This window comes from Dipodomys merriami, unplaced genomic scaffold, assembly GCF_024711535.1.
Source record: "Dipodomys merriami isolate MVZ:Mamm:240054 unplaced genomic scaffold, mDipMer1.0.p SCAF_18, whole genome shotgun sequence".
Taxonomy (NCBI): Eukaryota; Metazoa; Chordata; class Mammalia; order Rodentia; family Heteromyidae; genus Dipodomys; species Dipodomys merriami.
This window is the reverse complement of record NW_027203159.1, coordinates 26,722,650-26,740,145: the sequence shown is the minus strand read 5'-3', so window position 1 is coordinate 26,740,145 and position 17,496 is coordinate 26,722,650.

Below are 17,496 nucleotides of genomic sequence, written 5' to 3'. Positions count from 1 at the left end.
TTTGAGTGTTCTCAGCCAGCTCACGCCATCCTGACTTTCTCTTTGTTGTTCTCGGCCTACTCCCAACATTCCTGTCTATCTCTTTGACTGATTTTAGCCTGCTCATGCCATTCCTTTATTTGTCTTTTAGTGTTCTCAAGCTGCTCATGCAATTCCTGTATCAATCTTTGAGTAGCTCCCTCACACTTATGATATTCCTGTCGTGACTTTGGTTTGCCTCCTCTCTCTCCCTCATAGATTCCTTTGCAGGTTTTCAAACTTTTCATTTACCATATTTACCAATAGTGTTTGTAGAGCTTTTTGGGAACTCCCCTCTGGATTATTAATTATCTGTTCTGTGCCCTGATCATCATGAGTGGGAGTTGAGATACCCTGACTTGCCATTTTCTTGTGTTTTTCTGGCTTGCTGCGGGAGTGTTGGTTCCTGGGTTATCTCTGTTCTGCGAACTGCAGGTTGAAGATGTCTGCTCCTTGTCAGGTCTTGCTGCTGTTGAGGAGAATCCACTTGCCTGCCACTTCTGGCACATTTGTCCCGGACTCTCTGTGTTGCAGGTATGGTGGCTACAGCCGCCGCAGCCACGGCTGCTGGCAAGTGCTCAGATCTGTCTCCTTGCCTGTATTTTCCCTCTCCACCCTAACTCTATGTACTGTGATAGCACACTAGGTGTGATTCTCTGGCGTAGGACTGTTCACTGGAGCACTAAAACTGTTTTCTGTGTGAGAGCTTGTTTAGTCTCTAGATTCTCCTCTGCCATCTTCCTGGAACCTCAAAAATAAAAATTTTGTAAAATTTTGGCATTTGTTCCTAGGTTTTGTTTATCGGTAAGATTTGTATTGTCTCAGTCTCATTGTATGCTGTTCATGTAATGTTTATTACTTACTGATTAAATTTTGTAATAATATCATAAATATTCCCAATTATTCTTTATTATATATGATCAGTTAAATATATGTGGGTAAAGATATGTGTGTGGATTGCTTGCCTTGAGCTGGAAGTTCAGGGTCAGCACCCAAGCCCAGAATTCAAGCTCCACGACTAACAAAGGAAAACAAAAATCATCCACTTGTTCCATTACAATTTTGCCTTTGGAAAGAATGTTACCTATTTCTTTTGACTAGATACTTTTCAAGACATTAGGCATCTTGTTAGTTAAATAAAGCATCTTTTATATTTTTATGTATCTTTTAAAAATAGTGTAAGGAAATGAATATATTTCTTGTCAGTATGACCCTTCCATCATTTTTTCATGCCTTACTTATTCTGGATTCCCATATCCCTTCTTATTCTCATAGATTGATGTCAGATCCTCTGCAGTATACTAAAAAGAAGTCAAGAAAGTAGCCATTGAGAAATGACTTTCAGAACACACTTGCAAATGGTCAAACAATGGCTTCTTGTTGAACTAGAGACAATATATGATTTCAGTCACAAAGTGCTTCAAAGGTATAAATTTCAATGTACACCAGACAAAATTTGAATCTGAATCATTCCTGGGCCTTGCTTTTTTTTTGGGGGGGGGGTCCGTTCGTGGGTCCTGAACTCAGGGCCTGGGCGCTGTCCCTCAGGTCCACAGCTCAAGGCTAGCACTATACTACTTGAGCCACAGCACCACTTCTGGCATTTTTCTTTTTGCTTATATGGTGCTGAGGAATCGAACCCACGGCCTCAGGCATGCATGGCAAGCGCTCTGCCACTGAGCTACCTTCCCAGCCCCCCCCTTGTTTTTTATATAAAGCAAAAATGCTTAATTCTTCCTCCACAGTGAACCACAATGAATTTAAATAGGATGTAAAAAATGTCAGAGATGCTGATTTGGCAGAAATTTTTGCCATTATGAAGAAAATAGATGTAAGAAGGGCATATTTATTTCTTTTTTAAATTTTTTTATATTTTAAAATTTTACAAAAAATATTTTAAAAAGAAGCCAATTTAAGTAACGGTACTATGAGGATTGAATTATAAAAGTAGCAGATATTGGTGAAATTAGTTTGACACAGGGATTGAGATAAGAGAAACTTTATAGAGGTAAATTTGGTAGGAATTGATGAAACAGTTATAAAGAACACAGATATGCATCCCAACAATTTTTGATGCAAGTATGAAAATGTGGGGGAAAGACTAAGTTGGGAAGAAAGGAACAAACAAACTAAACTAAAATTCATACTTTCAGAGATGGAACGTTGAAAGTGTAGGAGGTTATGGAAACAACTAGGAAGGAAATGGAGATATTATAGTTGAAATGAAAAAATCCTGCCACAAAGAGTAAGAGGAAATAATTACCACAATCAATGGAGGGAAGACAGAAGAGTATGATTCCTGAAGATGGAGAGAAATTGAAACTAGAAAAAATAGTCCCAAATGCAAACATACATTTTGTGGAAGACATCTCCATCTGAACTCTTTATATCGTATCCTTTTAATACACATTCAACAGAGATACATTGTTTTTGTCTTTCCTCCCTGTTTCCCTCCCTCCCTCCCTCCCTTCCTTCCTTCCTTCCTTTCTTCCTTCCTTCCTTCCTTCCTTCCTTCCTTCCTTCCTTCCTTCCTTCTTTTCTTCCTTCCTTCTTTCCTTCCTTCCTTCTTTCCTTCCTTCCTTCCTTCCTTTTTTCCATCTTTGGTTTTTCCTCCCTCCCTCCATTCCTCCCCCCCTCTTTCTTCTGTTTGGTTATGTCTAAGGAAAACATGGTTGAGGGTCTGAACTAATCCATAGTATAATGCGTGCTAGACAAGTTCTTTTTCTTGGCTAAATCTAAAAGTTTTAAAATACTTAATATTTTATATTTCTGTCATTATCTTATTTCTTTCAAATAATAGCAAACTAAGACTATTTTAATATAAACCATGATTTGATGTTTTACATAATATGTTTACCATGACTTGACTATCCCATTCAGTGTTAGGAAAAAGTAAGAAATAAGTTACTTGCCTTTCTGGCATCTGACAACTTTCCCTCATGCATCTCTACTACCCAGACGATTCTTTTAATCATAGAACTCCAATGATAAGGTTGTTTGGGGCCAGACACCTGGGGCATGAATTTGAGTTAGCCAGTGATTTTTCCCAAAGCAAAAAAAAAAAAAAAAAAAAAAAAAAAAAAAAAAAAAAAAAAAACCCGCTAGTGATTGCTTTATCTCATCTTCAGCTTAACTGGACATCTCAATTTTGTATTTTCCGAATCACATATGTAGACGGAATGCTTATTCCTTCTTAGGAACTTTTTTCAGTGAGAAAATGGAGTAGCCATATTTTGAGAGGTTGAATCTTAGTCTGTATTAAAAGGCCAGTGACTGAATGGTGGACTACTTTCTCAAAGACCAGCAACCTGCAAATATACTTAACGCTATTAGGAAACAGCCTTGAAGGCTGGAGAGGAACAAAAGAACAATAACAATACCATCAAACCAATTCAGCTCCAATTGAGATTTGACTTGGGACTCCATGGTGACCAGTGAGGAGTCAGGAACCAGGACCCATGACAGAAACACAAGGCACATGGCATGTCATAAAGGCACCAGAGCTGGTCTAGGTCAAGGAGCAGATTGACAGGAAACTCCCAATTCCAGGGACTGGACAGGTTGTGTAACCTATCATCCAGATGCCAGCCCCTGCCTCCAGCAATTCAAGGTTGCTCGTCATTTGGGAGGCAGGGCTTCACTTTCCTCCACCATGAATTCAAGATGCGAAACCCAACCGTCCATCATGTGGCCAAGATGCGTCTGCCCAGACCTGCTCTCTCCATTTCAGAATGAATTAATAAATTTGGATTTTTCTCCTCAATCATACTAATTGTCATAATATTTAGTAGGCTTTTTGGAAAAGTAACTATATGTGAAGAAAAGAAACGTCATATTTGACTGATCTTTTCTGTGTTTATCAGAGTATTGTTTAAGTATGACAAGGTATCCCTTACTAGCACTTACTTCATAATTAAACATTGTTGATATCCTAAATGCATTATAGTATTGACACTCTAATTTACCATCTTCCATATTACTTTTATTTTTATTTATTTATTTATCTTTTTTGGGAGGGGGTCCGGTCGTAGGCCTTACTCTGGGCCTGGGCGCTGTCCCTCAGCTCTTCAGCACTCTACCACTTGAGCCACAGCGCCACTCCCGGCTTTTTTTTTGCTTATGTGGTGCTGAGGAATCGAACCTAGGGCTTCCTTTATGCAAGGCAAGCGCTCTACCACTGAACCACCTTCCCAGCCCCACATATAACTTTGAAAAAGCTTGTTGGCCAAGGAAAATGTTTTTAAAAATGTAGAGTTTCATATTGTATATTTCCAAAATGCATTTAAAAATTACAAAGCTATTTGTGACAAAAGCAGATTAGAATAATTGAAGCCTGAATATGATTACTTTGTTGACAAAGAAGCATCTTATGGTGATTTACAGCAGGGATTCTGAAACTAAATCTTCAAAATTCTGAACCTTACCATTTATTAACTGGTGTAATTTATTCTACAGGTCTGGATTTCAATTTATCTTTTCTGCAAAATGGTACTCATAGCTTTTCCTGAATTTGAAGGGCTTGGATTTCCAAAAACAATGTTTTATTAGCTCTATAAACCTGTCAGAATGAAAATAGATTATTATCTTTCAATGTAATCATAAATTTGAATTGAATTTACTTCTAATTTTCCCCAAAATACTAGGCTCTCTCTACATCTCCTTTCAACTCTTTTCTCCCTATTTTCTTTGTCTCTTTTCCCTTGATCATCTCCTTTTTCTCTCTGTCTCTCTGTCTCTGTCTCTCTCTTTATCCATACCCCTGAGATCCGTAACACAGTTTCACAATAGCTATCAGTTCATGGGATTCCTTAACTGTAAAATTTCTAAGAGCATGGACTCTTTTGTAATTGTATTTTATTTCTAGAAACACTCAATCTCTTGTATAATATGGATCTAAAATATTTACATTGACATAAATAATATTCTCTCTTATATCAAAAATATGTACATATCTGTTTTTGGTTACATCTTGTGTATTTCATAAAATACATACCCACTCTAAAATTTTTTTGTTATGTTGTTGCTTTTTTTTTTTTTTTGTCTGTCTTGGGGCTTGAACTCTGGGCCTGGGCGCTGTCCCTCAGCTCTTCAGCTCAAGGCGAGCGCTCTACCACTTGAGCTACAGCGCCACTTCCGGTTTTCTGGTGGTTTATTGGAGATAGGAGTCTCACGGTCTCTCCTGCCCGGGCTGGCTTTGAACCTCGATCCTCAGATCTCAGCCTCCTGAGTAGCTAAGATTACAGGCGTGAGCCACCAGCGCCCGGCTTGTTGTTGCTTTTTAAACATACAGATATCTTTAGTGGATTGCGTGCTTTTTTGTAAATTTATCATTTGAAATATCAAATTTGTAATCAATCTAATTTTTCAATATCATATTATGTTTATTACTTCAGTTCCTAAATTTTGTGACTTTGGGCAGTATTGGAACTGGAGAAATTAATAGAAAAAAGTGCATACATTAATGAGGATTCCCCAGTTTAGGACAAGCAAAATTTTTGAGAGCTTAATTCAACATTCTTCCTTCAACCAGTTTCTCTCTTAGTCTCTTGAAATTCCTAAAAAATATAGAGTTTCATAACATTCCTGAGGAATTTTAGGCAGGGAAAGCAACAGCAGCAAGCTTACCACTATTTTTAAGTGTGGTTTATATTAGGTGTCAGCAACAAACAATTTATTGTTTTATCCATGCTAAGAAGTGTGTCAAGAAATATAATAGGTGAGGAAAGTTAGAACAAGAGAAAATCAACTCAGATCCCACACTAACACAGTAACTAGTACAATATCAGGGCATATTTATTTTAATGGGAAGCATGTTTATTTACAAAGTAGCTGCTATACTTTAAACAGGAAAGTGAAGGCTTTTACTAAATTTTTACTAAATGGGTTGAATTATTTCAAAATTCATAATTTAATTTTCAAGCAATTTTTTAACAAATCCAATCCTATTATGCTTATTTCCTTATACTCCCTATTGATTATTTAAAGACAAAAATTACAGTGTGGATAAAAGTCCATTGAAATCCCTACAATTTCCTCTAGGTTTTCACAGAAACATAGAAGATTGAACATAAGTTTCAGACAATTTTGTGTTACCAAACATATTTGAACACACTCAGAAGAGGCTATTCATCAGAGGACTATTGAATACACTAGTTAGAACCACATCTATAATCTGGAAGTTATATAGCAGTCAGTTTTCTCTGACCAAATATTTGACACATGTGGAGATGCTGGTGAATTTTGTTATTTTTTTCATTCTTTTCAGCTTCTGTTTGTTTTTAACAACTTGCAGTTAATTCTGAAATAATTTTGCCCCAAATACAGATTAGAATGTTAAATCTGTGTGATATTTTAAAGCAAAATTTACAGTAGGAAAAAAGGGAATCCAAGTGAAATTAATTCTATAGTGTCTTGCAGCTTCTTAATTCTGACTATTCTTTACAGAAGAAACATCTGTTGATTTACCATTTGCTGAGAAAATGTAAATTCAGAGCTCTATTGTTTAGAAATACAATGCAACAATGCTCTAGAAGAAATGTACTCATTATCTCGCTTATGTAACTGTAAACCCTCATACAATATTTTCACAATAAAAATCTAAAACAATGCAGATGAAATCTGCTTACAACATGAACTAAGAAAAATATGGAATGTTATGGGAAAAATAATCCTTTGTGTATTGTATGATATCCAAATATGCAAGTTAGTTTACTGGTAAAGAAAGAGATTTTGGAGTTACTTCTAAATTGCATGTTTTTTAAAACCTATAATTAAGTCTGTAGTTAGTTCTACTAAACAATGACATACTACATTTCAAATTTAGAAAATAGTAGAGAACGGATAATATCAGATATATCTTCTGTATGGAAAATTTTGCATAGATGCATATATCTTTTATATAAAAATAGATGTCTTGCATATTTGCAGTAGGGCAATTGAAATCAGGGAGATAATTTCTAATTTCATAGAATCTAGTGGCAATTTCTACTCTGTATAACTATGTTATCTGGGCATTAGTTGACATATAATTGTAAATTTAAACCAGTTAAAGTATTTCATATTTCATGGAGTATCATTGGAATTTGTTCTTATTGGTAATTATATTATTAAAAATACTACAATTAAGGGCTATTTATAGTACAGTTTATAAAGTTTATAGTATATTTACTACATAAACTATTGGTACCTGAGTACCTGAATTACACCGATATAGTAACTATATAGTGCTGGTACAGTTGCAATACACTTCCTGAGTGTATACATACAGACTATGTCATGTAGCTTTAATTGTCATGATACCGAATTGATAAGTACATAGTTCAGACCAAGATTTCTGTGAAAACAAATAGTATCTCAAAGAAAAAAAAATATGGCACTGACTACAGCAAACATTTATTTTAGGATTTTCTAAATCTCTTTAAGAAAAAGGTTGATGCCACAGGTAGAGCTACATGCAATTTATATGAGGAGGAAGCTAAGAAATATTTTAAAATATTTTATAGAATTAAAAAATTATCAAGTACATAACAGATGTGCAGATTCAAGTTTTCTTACATCAAATTTATTTCAGATGAAAAAGTCAACAATGTATGAGTGCATTGACCAACTAATACAATAATTATGGTAATCTCCATTTGTTAGGAAAGTGTCAACTGGTTATATCATGAGACGAATAACCTCTGAAGGATAGTTAGGCTTTTTGGGAATGCAGCTTAAGCAAAGGTAGGGAAAGGTAGGGAAACATCTATTAGATGATGGAAGAGAAATGTTCATTGTCATGGAGGTTCCTAAAATAAAAAAAAAAAAAAGATGTAGATAAAATGTACATTTCAATCTGATTTGGGAGAGTGCTGAGCACCAGGATAAAACTTTAAGGAATGTGATGTGTGAATATTGTATGGCAGATAATCCTGGCAAGAGATGAAGAAAAAAGTGCATGATATAATGTTGTTGTTGTTGTTGTTTTGTCTAAGGTGGTTGAACTTTGGGCTTGGGTGCTGTCGCTGTGCTCTTCAGCTCAAGGTGAGGGTTCTACCCTATAAGACAGGGTGCAACTTCGTGTTTTCTAATGGTTTACTGGAGATAAGAGTCTCAGAGACTTTCCTGCCCAGGCTGCCTTTCAACTGTGATCCTCAGATCACAAGCATAAATTCTTCCTCTAAATATAAAAGGAAAATGAATTTTCAAGAGCTAGGATTACAGGCTTTAGCACCGGCTCCCGGCGAGTCAATAGTATAATTTGATGATGTGTTACAAAAAAAAAAAAAAAAAGACACATTCATCATTGCTCACTCAGGTAAGACACAATGGGTATTTCTAGGATGATTGTCTACTGAAAATATTTCTTGAAACAGTGCATTATTATGCGGTTTAAATATTCAAATAATATAGTCCCGTAAGGAGACTTTGGAAAAAATATTTTTAATTCATCATCTTATTAATCCAGTTTTTCTATAATCTATGATCTAGTACCAGCAATAGAGCACTTCTGAAGCCTTCTGGGCAGATGTAATAGAAGAGATAGTGTGGAAGATAAATTGCCTGCAGAGAGCAATATGTAAAAGCCTGCAGGGAACCAAGGAAACTATACTCCCAAACATTCTCCTCAGCAGAGAAGGATTATCATTGGCTGTCTCATCACTTCAAGAAAAAAAATATTTGAACCTATAAATGATAACTCCTCCAAGTTTGTTTGTAAATTCACACTGGGAATGGTGGCTTTATTCTTACCATAAATATTTTGTGTTCATTAGCATAATTTTTTTCTCTAAATATAAAAGGAAAATAAATTTTCAAGAGCAAATAAATTTTTAATGCATTACATTTTTTTCATTTAAATTTTATTGTAAAATTGTACAAAGGGGTCAGAGTTACATAAGTAAGATTATGAGTACATTTCTTTTTATCATATAAAATTATTTTTATTTTTTTTCTTTTTTATTGTGAAAATACCGTACAGAGGGAACAGTGTTATCCCCTCCCTCATTTTATCCTAGCTTGTCACTTCCTAATCCCCCTCCTCTCCATGTTGTAAAGTTCACTTTCAGTTCCACCAGTGTCTAGTTAGTATACCTGCTGAATTGGCTGAGCATTTGTTACACTATTTCTGTGCTTCCCCTTTCCCTAAATAAATCAGGTAAACTCAGATAGAACACACAGTAAAGAAATTAAAAATAAATCCAAAAATTAACAAAAGAAAATGGTGACAAAGAGGAATAAACCGAAGGGGGCCGGATAACTGAAAACAGTACCATAAGAAAGTCAATTGAAGAGCTACAGAATGTTCTGAAATTTTATTTTGCGCTGGATAGATCACAGATTGTTGATAAATGATTCACCAAATGGTGTTTTATGGTTATATCCCAAAATTCCATTGTGTATGTATATTTTAGAATATTTCTAAGACCCATAAAAACTACATATCATTTACATTCAGTGATCATTTTCATTTTTGTCTTTCAAATATATATGAAGGGTTTGATTACAAATATTAAGAGAAACACTGCAGAGACCCTCCAAACACTCCTCTTAGTGGATTTTAAATTCCGTTGACTAGAATTCCTGTAATGAATTTCAACAAAACTCTCTACTAGTGAAGGTTTTCTTGTTCTACTTTAAAGAAAAAGCTATTTATAACCTACTTTTGTACTGTCTTTTAGGTCTCTTTCTTATCATTGTTGGAAATAATATTGTGTGATTTTAATGCACACTCTACTCCCTCTTAAAGGAGGATATGGATGGAATAAAACAATACTATGAAAGTAGATGTTATTTTAAAACATTTTCTCATTTGTTGCTTTATTTTCAATGTACTCAGCATGCAATATTAATATTTGAGTATTTTCAATTCACGAATGTTTCTACAGTACATAGAAAATTTCTCTATATGGATAAATCAGCCTGGCCTTCTCTTTGAGGATGCTATTGGTGTGTATAGTTCTTTACCTTTAAAAATTATGATTTATCATTATTTCTTAATCTATATAGACATAAATAATATTTCCCTCTCGAACAAATTGTGGTCATCTGTTAAAAACTTAGATTCTTTACAGTATTTTAAAAAATCATCATGACAATATATATTTCCTATTAAGAAAATGGTTTGTTAGATGTTGTAAAAGTTTTTAACTGTAAATGTCACATTTTATTGCTCAAATCTATCAGTGCTTTATATCCATGCTGTGAAATGTTACTGCTTGGGCTGCATGGGGAGATTATGTGGGAGAGGCTGTGGTTAAGAATGTCTCTCTGTGACTAGTGATGATTTATAACATTGAGTAGAATTAAACCCTTAATTGAAGACTACGGGCAGTACCGAGGGCCTCTGTTCAGCCTGAAATTTCATTCAGACAATTTTATTAAGCAAGCCCCTATGGCATTACCAGTTGATTCTCATGAGTTTTGATTGTCATTGATAATACAAGGTGTTTTCTGCTTTGCCCTGAACTTCCTCAAGGTAAATCCTCAAGTTTCCTAAGTTTTTTGATTTAATGAGGATGGAGACGTTATCAGGAAGGAGGAAAGTGCAGGGGTTTTTTTTGGGGGGGGGTCCAGTCGTGGGGCCTGAACTCTGGGCCTGGGCGCTGTTCCTCAGCTCTTCAGCTAAAGTCTAGCGCTCTACCACTTGAGCCAAAGCACCACTTTTTATTTTTGCTTATGTGGTGTTGAGGAATCGAACTCAGGGCCTCAGGCATGCAAGGCAAGAAAAGAAAAGTTTTTTTTAGCATACCAGATATTGTGTAAGGGAGATGATTATCTAGGAGACCAATTAATCTACTCATCTGAAAAGTATGACGTTTCTGTATGTGGCTGTTATGACTTGCTGCTAAATCTTTCCGACACCTTACATTTATTCAGTCCACATTGGCATCACCAGGCAAACTAACAGGCGACATAGTGTCTTTTCAGATGTCACTTGATCGAGTCAAACTTCTTAACCTTTGAAAGATTATCCTTTGATTTTTGTTCTTTGAATTACTATTAACATTTTCATTCTTTGCATGTGTTCCTTCTTGCTTTGGTAGGGCTTACAAGATTTACAGGATTATTTATTCAATCATCTAAATTCTGTATGTCAAATTATCTGTTTCTTCTGATCAATATACCTAATATATCCTGTGAGTTACATCACAACTCCATGCCTTGTGTTGAACAGTAGAATTACATATCCTCAAAACACATTAAATTCTCCTTAGACATTGAAAGACTAAGACACAGAAGGTTCCTTTAAAAACTTTTGTAATGGTGAAAAGTTATATTATTTGCCTAATTTACAACCAGATAGTTGGAAATATTTTTGATATAGTGACCCCTGTGATTCAGAAAAGTAAATCTGGTTGTTGGATTTAATATATGTTATGGGAAGAAAGATTAGGTAAAGGAAGGCATTTCAGTGGCACAACAAGTTAATAATATCATAAACTATCATGCTGGGTTAACAGATGTGGTAATGTGTAGAAATAAATTATATTAATTACTCAACAATAACTTTACTCACAAGTAAAATTAATATCATTAGCAACCGACTGAGTTCAATATCAAGGGTGGTGGAACCTGTCATTTTGTAGTAACAAATATGTCCACCTTAACAATATTTCATAGTTGATTATAGAGACCCGGAAGCACAAGAAATCAAAGAAAGGTTGGACAAATGGGATTGCATAAGGTTGCAGACCTTCTGCAGGGCAAATGACATAGCTAGCAAGATCAATAGAAAGCCCACCGATTGGGAGAAGATCTTTACTAGCCATACAACGGACAAGGGTCTCATATCTAAAATATACTTGGAACTCAAAAAATTAAACCACCCAACAACAAATCCTCAAAGAAACAACTGCCCAATAAATAAGTGGGCGAAAGAATTAAAGAGAAGCTTCTCTGAAGAAGAAAGAAGGATGGCCAATAGACACATGAAGAAATGTTCAACATCCCTAGCCATAAAAGAAATGCAAATCAAAACAATATTAAGATATCACCTCACTCCAGTTAGAACAGCAAAAATCAAGAACTCTAACAACAACATATGCTGGAGGGGATGTGGACAGAAAGGAACCTTACTTCATTGTTGGTGGGAATGTATACTTGTTCAACCACTTTGGAAAGCAGTATGGAGGTTCCACAAAAGACTTCACATATGATCCAGCAATCCCACTTTTGGGCATTTACCCAAATGTTTACAAACAAGACCACACTAAAGCTACCAGCACAACTATGTTTATTGCAGCATTATTTACCATAGCTAAGATATGGAACCAACCCAGATGCCCCTCAGTAGATGAATGGATCAAGAAAATGTGGTATATATACACAATGGAATTCTATGCCTCCATCAGAAAGAATGACATTTCCCCATTTGTTAGGAAATGGAAAGGTTTGGAAAAAATTATATTAAGTGAAGTAAGCCAGGCCCAAAGAAACATAGGTCCCATGGTTTCCCTTATTTGCAATAGCTAGTATAGGTATGAGTCAAGCGGAAAAGGTCAGATAATGTGATGTTAGGAAAATGAACCCATAAATATGTATTTTAATGTTTTCGTTTCTTTCATGCATGTGTTTCTAACGCATTTATAAGATCATTCCTTTGTTGCTTTGTATGTCCCTCCCCCACAGTGTAACCCCCGCTTTCACTATATTTGATGTCAGTATAACATGTGGAGGAGATGGGGACAAACAAGTCGTTTAAGGATTCAGGTGGACCTGTTGCAACAATGAGTACAAAATGTCATGTCAAAACCAGGTTTACAATGTCGGTGTGTGGGGGGGGTATGATTGGGTGGGGGGAAAGGGGGAGACTGGGAAGGGAGGTGAAGGATAAACAAAGGAGGAGGCTGTAATGCTTGGTAAGAAATGTATTCATTATCCTGCCCATGTAATTGTAACCCCTCTGTACAGTATGTTCACAAATAAAATAAAATAAAATTTTTAAAAAAAACAAAAAAACAAAAAAAACAATATTTCATAGTTTATTAAAAGAAGAATTAGGAGACCACTAGATAAGATTTTTATAAAACTTTTTGTCATACATATATGTGGAATCTCTACTTTCTTTGGCTGAAACCAACTGCACATTGATTAAAATTGAACATGTAGCTTCCTTTATGGTCATTGCCTCGAGCATCTGTTATTATTTCTTGATTATAGCTATTCTAACTTGGGTGAGGTGGAACTTCAATATGTTTTAATTTCCATTTCTTTTATGGGTAGAGAAGATCAGCATTTCTTGCTTCGTCTATTGGCCGTTCTTATTTCCTCTTCAGAGAAGGTTCTCTTTTTATGTATTTAGCCCACTTAATTATAGGGCAGTTGTTTCTTGAAGTATTTGTTGTTGCGGTATGTATTTTTCTGAGTTCCAAGTATATTTTAGATATGAGACCCTTGTCTATTATAAAGCTAGTGAAGATCTTCTCACAATCCATGGGCTTTCTATTGATCTCGGTAGTGATGTCCTTTGCCATGCAGAAGCTCTGCAGTTTCTTGCAATCCCATTTGTCTAACCTTTCTTTGATTTGTTGTGTTTTTGGGTCTCTCTTAAGAATATTTGGGCTGTGACAAGGAGCTCTAGAGTTTCTAGAGTTCTATTCCCTTCTATAATATTTTCATGGTGTCTGCTTTGACTTTGAGAGCAGTCGGGGATGGGGGATGGAAGGATGGGGAGAGGAAATGGGTGGAGTTGGGGAGGTGGAAGGAATGGGATGGTAGGGGAAAAACAAAGGAGGGGGTAACAATGCTCGAAAGGAAATGTACTCAGTACCTTACTCATGAAAATATAATCCCTCTGTACAGTATCTATACAATAACTATATATAATAAAAATAAGTGAATGTTAAAAAATGAAAATGTAGATTTCATTTACATATACTGTATACATATACTGTATACAGTATATTGTATTTCATTTGATAATCACCCATTCTGATTACACTTCTTCTGTAAAATTTTTATATTGGAATATAAAGCTACTAATTTTACTGATTTTATAAAATCATATTTTATTAGTCTAAGAGACAATCAGCTTTACCTAGTGCTGAGTTTGAAGGCATCTCTGATTTGTAGGTGATTTCCCAAGGAAATAATGAAACATTATGACTGTGATTAAGATTGTCCTGATTATTACTGCTGATAATTTTCCAGAAAATGTGGACAGCCAAAAACTAACAAAGTAATTTTACCCAACTTCCCTATACAAATTAAGGAATTTTTAATAACCATTTTGTTTTATGTTAATGATTTGACTATAGTATGCATCAAACATACTTGTCAGATTTGACTCAGTTCTATTTAACACATATTCATACGTATTAACACATATGTGTTCATTTTGCATGGATTATAGGTGATCTGCAAATGTGTCAGACAATTCTCCTGTATCTGTGAAATGAATGCAAGGATGATAGACATGTGGCACCATACTGTATTAAATTAATTGTCATGATGATGCTGTTGGCCATTGTACAGGTGAGTCAAGGTATTAGGTGGATGTATGCAGTTGTATGTCTCAAATAACACTAATGTAGGAAATTTTTGAGGCAGTTGAAGAAAAATGGTTTTTGAGAAAGTATTTTACCATTCATTTGACAAAGAGAAGCTTAAAACAATCCTTCTAAATAAACATATTTTTAATTTTTTATAAACTGTGAATAAAGTAACTTTTGTGAATTACCATGTAACTTAAAAAGAGGAGTTGAGATGTTCAATGTAGAGTCTGGTGTGTAGTAGTTGTTCAATAAATCATAGTTTCTCCCTTCCCATTCTGCTTATTAAAAATTCAATATTCTGCCTTATTTCTAGTTGAGCTGTCATTATCCTTAAAGAATAAATAAGTAAATAAATAAAGACAGGAAAAAAGGATTTTATTGATATATTTATAAGTGGTATATTTATAAGTGATATATTTATAAGTGGGTCCTAAGGAAAGTGAAATCTGTTACATTTGAAATAAACAATTTCCATTGTGATATGAGCCTCATGCAAAACTAATAAGAGATCTCCTATTTGTTTTATTTTAAACACTAAATTATGACTCACTTAATAACTCCAACCTACTGAGCTAAGCTAAACTTGTGCTAAAAAATATTAATTAAAGTCGCTGTTAAAACTTAACAAATGCACAAATTTTTATAATGCTCTGTAAAAGAATCATGTTGATTAGTCATGATTGCCAAAATGTTAATCTTTTTAAATAAGAAAATTTAACTGCATATAGTTTTCTGTCAACCAGACCTCTTAAAATGATTGTAATTATTTTGCAACCCTAGTCATCAGTAAAGCTATAATTTCACTTATAGGTTCTTTTTCAGTGCCCCGATTGGAAACACATTTATTTTGTCATTTGAAATACAACTTTCTGTATGTTTGTTTCAGTGGAGAGTTAGATTAATATTTGAGAGCAGAAATTCACAGAATCAGATTCTAAAAGAGAAACCCAAATCAATTCATGAGTAAAACATAAAATAGGTGGAGATCACAATAAGAGAGAGCAGCATGCCGTCAGGCTTATGGTAAGAGCTGAATAGTGAAGTTTCTGCAGAAAAATCGGTTTTGAAGTTGTCCCTCTTCTAAACTAGGGTCACTGTTTCAGTAGAATTACTGATGTGATATTCAATAGTACTGTGGCCAGGAAGATCGTATTTGTAAAGTGAAATCAGAAAGGGTATGTGGTGAAAAGATTCTACAAATGTATGAAAATTTATAATTAGAAAATTCTTAGCATTTTTGTCTCAATTCTTTTTAAACTACCGCATAATTTTGTCAAATTCAGTTAGCATTTTTACTTGGAACTAAACTAAGCATAGGTTGGGTGCACACAAAATCACAAATGTGTCCTGTGATATTGTCTTGGCCTAGTGAAAAAAGGAATAAAATAGAGAATAATGAAAGAAGGAGAATGGTAGGAATGAAGAAGAAGTGAACAGGTGTAAGATCACTTTTATTAATATATTATTAACGAAATTTCAGCAGCTTTCTGTTCATCAGGTATTGTAGTCACATGACCAAATTAGAATTCCCATGTGTCGAATGAGAGCTTTGATGGAGGGAAAAGGGATATAAACAATGAAAAACTATAGAGTAATCATTAGCAGACCATTTTTTTAACAATGAGAAGGCTCTGTTTTGGACTGTGCTGTTCAGGAAGGATTGATGCACAGTTGCTGCTCTTCAGAAGGAACATAAGTGTTTTTTTGGTGTGTGTGTGTGTGTGTGTGTGTGTGTGTATGTGTGTGTGTGTGTGCACGTGTGTGTGTAGTTGTATAAAATCAAAAAGGAAATGCATACAAAAGAGAAAAATAATTCAATTGAAGTTATTGTAAAATTCAGTATCAACGTAAGAGGACCCACAAGACATGGAAGGAAGAAATGAATATCCAATCCTATTACACACAATTACAATCTTCATACTACAACTGGAATGAATGGAACTCTGTAATATCATCGATTCTATTTCTACTTATTGGAACCAATATACCATATTGTACTGTCAGTATTCTTTCTATTTGTTACTTCCTGCTGAAAAAGGTAATTATAAATTAATATCTCTAATTAAATACAAAAATGTCAGTGAAATGAAAATGAAGTAAATGTACTTGATTGTATATGATCTTCAGTGTAAATGAAAGTTATGGCCAAGTTTGAAATGAATTCCATATGCAAACATAGAAGCTTAGATTTTACTATATTCATTAAAGGATGCTTACATATGGAACAAACTTTGGTGAATCTCCCTCATTATTTCTAGAAAATGTATTGGAACAACAATCTTAAAATCTTTCCCTGAGAATAAAATGACTAGTATATTGGTGGAAACAATTACTTTAACTCAATCTTCAAGAAACCAACTCTCAAGCTGCTAATAAGCAGCATTTTCATACCCATTTATTTCATGTCTCTCCTCTTCCCTTCAGGAGATACAAACTTAAATGCGAAGTTTAAGATGATACTTTGCAAAAAAAAAAATGGTACTGTACTTTGAAGATTTTTACTTGTGAATCATTTCACACTCTTCTGCCATGCTTCAAGGCAAATATGTCCTGCTTTTATTTTTTCATCCCAAAATATAAAAAAGAAGAAAAAAGGTTAGAAAATTTCAACCGTGGTAAAATGAATACAAAGTGAAAAATGCAAATCACATATAAATTTCAGTAAGAAAATGCTACAATTTACAATTTCATTCAGTATTTGTAGTAGGGTATGATTTCCACTTGTTCAAGTGAATTAGAGCCCATATTATTATCTTCAGTCTTCTTTTTATTTCTCTTTCCATGAATATATTCTGTTTTCAACGTGAATATATGTATGTAGTAATAAAAGTAATAGAGTAATTGGGTAGGTGGCTCAATATTAGAGTGCTAGCCTTGTATGCATGAGGTCCTGGGTTCGATTCCTCACCACCACAAAAGCAGAAAAAGTGGAAAGTAGCACCGTGGCCCAAATGGTAGAGCACTAACCTTAATCTGAAGAGCTGAGGGATTGTGTGCAGGCAGA